Genomic DNA, 6,591 nt, shown 5'->3' with positions numbered 1-6,591 from the left:
AAAAAAACTATCTGAAGGGACACTCCAGGTCTTCGTCAGACAAAGAAATTAGTGGTGCTTTCACCGACCTATACTAGGAAGCTCTTGAAGCTACCACGAGCTGAGCTTCGAGTAATGGTGGAACTACTGACAGAACATTGTTGGTGCAAATACCTGTCGTACCGCATAAGTAAGTCAGCAGATGAGACATGCAGGCTCTGTGGAAAGGAGATAGAAACAGCCGAACACATAAGCTGCTTTCCAATCAGGTGCATGTCACCCCGGGGCTCGGCGCATTAGAGCTTCGAGCCCTTGCTATGAGTGGAACGCGCCAAAACGAAACTGTCAAATTCTACAGCTGTCTCGTACTTTATGCGAAGTAACGGTCTTCTTTCTCTCTCACGCCTGTCAGGGCTCGAAGCCCCGCAAATGCGGGGGGTGCTTCAGGGGAAGGGGGAAGGTAACGCGGGGGCTCGACGCCCTGTTTACTGAGACACTACAAGTGCGCTTCGGTACGCTTCGGACCTGTACCGAGGAGCTCCTGACGTTGGCTGGAAAGCACCTATTGTGTTCAAATGACCGGATCAAGTCAACTAAGAACCACTCACATGGCAAATGCAAATCTGGATACTCACGAAGTAATAGCCAAGGCCCCTAAGGATGTCGTCGGTTGCGTTAACAGTATCGACGACCTCCTATGGGTTTGTATGAATAGGTTAGGTTAAAAACAATGGATCAATTCGGTCGCAGTTCCCGGAAGGCTAACAGAGCTGGAGCTGTAGCGTAATATTAATGCTTCTTTCCAACAGAACCTTCTTCCAATGGACCAATGGTAGTTTAGAAATAGTAAAAAAAACTTTGGTTCAGTAGGTGCTGAACTTTTTGGTTTCTTGTTGTTTTGTCGTATCTGCTACCAATTTCGAAAAAAAAATTTCAAACAATTCTCAAGTAATCCTCAGGAAAATCCAAATTCCATTCCAAGATCCAGTAATTAAACTGTGATGAATATTGATTATAAGGTTTGGTACTGATTTACCCAATCTGTAAATAATATTAATAAAGTTCCAATAAACTGGTATAATCAACACAAAAAAGGAAGGCTACAAGAAACATTCTTTATCTCGAAAACAAAGCGTTTGCTGGCCCTTTTGTATAAAAATTAAACAAGGAATCTCTCAATTTCATTTGTACCTCCAATTTGGTGAAGCCATGTAGAATTCACGGCAGTAAAAAGCTCAATCACCTATACCTACCTGCTCCGCCCATTCTGAAAATTATAAAAATTCATAAAGTTCTCATTAACAACGGATATGATGATAAATTCGTTTTTACAGCCTGTGGCTAGTTGATTGCATCACACAGTTCAAAGGGTGAATAACTGCAGCCGGTTGATATTTTGTGCAAACGAGTCCCTATCGGGTTTTCTATCGCTGCTTTTCCCAAAGGATTCACATAAATAAATCATGTCAACAAAGTTAATGAGGTGAATTTAAAATGGTATAATCGCCAAGTTTGAATGATGCAGGTATATTAGTTTCAAGTTTTCAATGCCCAGGAGTGAACAGTGCATGTGTGTGCATTATATAGCGGCTGTCGATCAATTACATATGTTCTGCTTGTTTCTATTTTGAAAGTTCAATGTTGTGCTCAACATCATTGATTTTTCATGTCTATCGATGAATATCTAATTTGAAATATATGCATTACAGGATAGTTCAGAATCGTCCAAGAAGAGGCACCAAATATTAAATCTTTTTGGTGCCTTCAATTAGATTCAGAAAGTATTGTAAAGAGCAGAAACCTGTGATATACATTATACATGGTATATCAAAAATACTTCCCCGATTTGTAAAGCTAATAAAAACTAATTCAAGCAAGATGAGAAGAAAAACTTTATTGTGTTTATCAATAAACATGCATCATATCATTTTTAATCAATTTTGCAAAATGCATCACCATTGTTATCACATTGAGTAAGTCCCTCCTTTAGTTTTCCATCACTTTGAGGACCATTTCAGGAAGAATAACAGCAATTTCCTGGATTCGCCTCACGATGAGCTCCAAGATGGGGGCCATATTGATGCACTTTTTCCTTAAGGTCGTCCTAAAGAAAAGATCGCATGTCAAGGAGGTAGATATTGTTGAAATACATTGTATGGTACACATCAATTATTTCAACAAAATAAACACATGTAATATGTAACGTATATACACAACAAGGAACAATAACAAATAAAAATATAACATGCCTAAAAATTACAATTACAAAAACAATTGCAGTGAAGGGGAAACAAAATCATTTACTCGTAATATAGTTTGTCCTTCGTGTTTTTTATGATTCCAATTCCAAGAATCTTCTCTTTATATCTGAAAAGCTTCCTATCACAGCATAAAATAATGCCAAACCTGCCAATCTTTCCGGACCTTTTGTTGAACTGAGCCAAATTTTCAACCTTTTCAATGTTGAAAAACTCTCCTCAGAGCTCACCACAGTCATTACAGAGATCAAATATAGTCGCTAGGTATAAATTCCGATATATTGGCTTATCGCAAAATTTTGGTGCAGTCAATGTTGCATCTGGCAGATTTTCAGTTTCACTAGTGCATTTTTCACAATTCTAATACTGTTTCAATCAAACTAGAACCGATAATATTTTCTGAGATTCCGTTTAAATATGTCTGCAATCAGAATCATATTTCCTTTCTATTTAAAATTGCACTTTAAATAAAACGCATTCAATTTTACAAAGTAAAAGAATTATTGGTTCATTTTTATGCGAAAATTTTCATTATTCATCTTGCTGAGGATTCTGAACTTTTATATTGGTGCACAACTTTGCATCCACGCCGTTTTGTAACAGATGACTGTTGTCGAAATAAATAAATCGTAGATGTAATAAGCTTAAGTATTTGTAAACATAATGCTATCGAAATATTTGTGTTTGAATCATAAAGTTATTCTCATTTGAAAAATTCTCCTCATTTGCGGGAGGCTTTAATTTTCTGCTTTGGTTTGAAAAAATCTGCGGCTGAGACTCATCGAATGAACTCAAATACCTATGGTGGGGCCGCTATTAGGGAAGAAATAGGCTAGAGAATTGGCAGGATCATTGGGAGTGACGCAACAAGCCATTTCAAAACGCCTGAAAGTCATAAAAATGATTCAGGAATAAGGAAATTGGGTGCCATACGAGTTGAAGTCGAGAGATATTGAACGGCGTTTGTTTGCTTGTGAACAGCTGCTTGCAAGGCAAAAACGAAAGAATCGCATCGCATTGTGACTGAAGTCGAAAAATGGGTTCATTACGATAATCACAAGCGCAGAAAATCATGGTGATATCCCGGCCATGCTTCCACGTCGACGGCCAAACCGAATATTCACGGTTTCAAAATCATGCTCAGTATTTGTTGGAACCAGTTCAGCGTATTATGAGTTGTTGAAACCAACTGATCACAGGTGATCGTTGTTGAACGCAATTAATGCGTTCGAGCCGACCATTGAAAGACAAACAGCCTCAATACAACGAGAGACACGATGAATTGATTTTACAGCATGACAATGCTCGACCCTATGTTGGAAAGTGATCAAGACATACTTGAAAATGTTGAAATGGTCCATCCGCCGTATTCTCCAGACGTTGCTCCCTCGGACCATCACTTTTTTCTATCAATGGCTCAAGGCCTGGCTGATCAGCACTCCCGGTCTTATGAAAAAGAAAAAAATTGGATCAATTTTTTCAACGTGAGACCCGGACTTTGCCCGAAAGATGGAAAAAAGTAGTGGGTAACGATGGACAATACTTTGAATCAGAAATGTATAACTAGTTTTTTAAAATAAAGCCTCGAATTTCGGAAAAAAGGCGGAAGCAAAGTTGTAGGCCTATGTATTATAATATTAATAATAACGGTGGCAGTAGAGATCCCTGTGGGACTCCGGCTAAGGGTAGACTCTCTGAAGACTTAACTCTAGCTCTAAGCCTGCGAGAACATAGGTAAGAGACTGCCATAGAAAGTGGACATCTGGGCGCTAGCAATTGGTATAGCACTGCATTACCATAACCATGACATTGTAACTGGTTCTCAAATCGGGGAGTTCTTTGTGGCTCTGCCTGTATTATATTTCAATCATGCATAATCCGTTTCGAATTTGATATCAATTTGAAATATCAAATAGTCTATAGATCTATATCATCTACAAAGCACTGTAGCTCATAGATCCACAGAATCGATAGATCAATTTAGCAATCTGAGGCAAGAAACAAATAATAATCCTAAAAGCCACTCCTAAACTTCAGTAGATTCAGAAGCAATATTTCAATAAATTGTACTGATTAACAAGAGCTCCTTCAGTGCGTTTCTCAAATTATTCCCACATAACTCCAGTTGAAATAAATTGCAAATATTATCCAGGACTGGCGTCACAGTATGATTAAACTTTAAAAGGAGAACAAACAACAATTACCGCCCGTCTAGTTTAATCAAAAACATCGCCAATACCCCAAATTTATTTCAACACCATCATCCATGGGGCCCTATCAATTTGCATCGATGATTTCATATGTGTCGCCGTCCCCGGATCAAATTTAAAATTCGGTGTGAAACAATACGCTGCGCGCGTGCACAGTGGCGTCCGTTGCATTTCGATGGAGAAGGAACCGCGGAAACTTTCGGCTCCGGGGAAATCATGACAAACCCCGATCTGATCCTAGAAACGAGAATAGGACGACTATCCCTGATATAATATCAATTGTAATGTATTCATGTGCCGCTGAAGCGAGGGGTGGGGGGTTGGTAGGGTTGGATGGAATGAATTTATATCTCGGCAGGATCTAGCGGATGATTATTCATGTCGCCGTCGATTTTACGGAGATTTTCCTTGCGAAGGATTGTTGCTGCGACGTCGTTGAATATTCAAGGAATAATTACAAGTTTAAGGTTGTCTTTTTGAGAATGTCAAGGTTTACGTCTGGCTTTAGGTCCATTTTTTTATGACGCTAGGTTACAAGTTTTTGTGCGGTTGTTTAGTGACAGGAGGTTACCTTCTGAACGTATGACGTTTGCAGTAAATGTGGTTACTTTAAGTGTCAATTGTATTTTTTTCTTCATTTCATTTATGTGTAGGATATAAACTGACAACTGATTCACAAATGATTCTATTAATACCTCAGAGTAATAAATATAGATAGAGCATATATCTTTTTCAGTAAGCATTTTTTGTCCTCAACATGAACTATCAAATTTGACATGAAGCGCGCGGAAATGAAACATATCAAAATATGATATTCCACTCAATTCGCGAATTTCTCCACAAATAACGCACTTCTTCTGTCCATTGGGAATCATCGTTTCAACGAAATATATTGAGATGATTACCTAAATAGGTCAGAAATTCAGAAAACAAACTTCAAGCGCCTCAAACGACGTGAAACAACGGATGACACTAGGAGAGCAATAGTTGCCAAACCTTAGGTTTCAGCAGGTAGATACAGAAAATAATAAATATTCTGCATACTTACAATTCGACAATTAGGAAAAATATCGGATTGCAAATATTCAAATTTGCATATTCAATTGAGAATCCCGCAAATAAATATACAGGGTGTTTCCTAAACATGCGGCAAAAATTCAGGGGGTTGTTCCTTGGACTATTTTAAGCATGTTTTGTCCTTGGATGATTTTTGAAAAACCTCTTTGTTTCGAAGATACAGGGCGAACAACATTTTTCATATTTTTAAAATTAATAATAGTTTAAATAAAAATGCGTACCGCACTGTGTTTACTAAGTAGGTACAATTTATTTTTAAATTTGTTTAACAACATTCCAATTACTAAAAACGGCCAGTTTTTTGACTAAAAATTGCTAATACATCACAAAACGAATTCAAATGAAAACCGTGTTTAATCTGTATTCCTTTACCATCTGCACTTATCAATTTTTAGTCAAAAAACTGGCCGTTTTTAGTAATTGGAATGTTGTTAAACAAATTTAAAAATAAATTGTACCTACTTAGTAAACACAGTGCTGTACGCATTTTTATTTAAACTATTATTAATTTTAAAAATATGAAAAATGTTGTTCGCCCTGTATCTTCGAAACAAAGAGGTTTTTCAAAAATCATCCAAGGACAAAACATGCTTAAAATAGTCCAAGGAACAACCCCCTGAATTTTTGCCGCATGTTTAGGAAACACCCTGTATTTCACTCAATATAATATACATTGATAATGATATAGTAAAATTGGGTATTTAAAAACATATCACAATCCGACAACGTCATCTAACCATGTTGGGAATATGTAAAAATTATCTATACTCCCTCTATCGATGTTTATTACTCAATGGTTAATACCTATATTTACGAATTCACCTGATTAAATGTGATTTAATTCATTATTTGAAACTAGTTAGTGAGTTAGATATTATCATTCCATTAATTTAATACAGACACCATTATCCTTTTTCCTTTCTGGTAAAGGAGCTTCAAAACCTAATTTTCATGTCACTGAAATTTTGGTAACCCTTTTGTTGACAAACAAAATATATTGTAACCTCTTTGTTGCAACCCAAAATGCCCGAGCCCAGTCGTTTGTTTTGAGTCATGGAATTTTATTG

The sequence above is a fragment of the Harmonia axyridis genome, chromosome 1 (genome assembly GCF_914767665.1).
Source record: "Harmonia axyridis chromosome 1, icHarAxyr1.1, whole genome shotgun sequence".
NCBI lineage: Eukaryota > Metazoa > Arthropoda > Insecta > Coleoptera > Coccinellidae > Harmonia > Harmonia axyridis.
Note: the sequence above shows the minus strand (reverse complement) of the source record.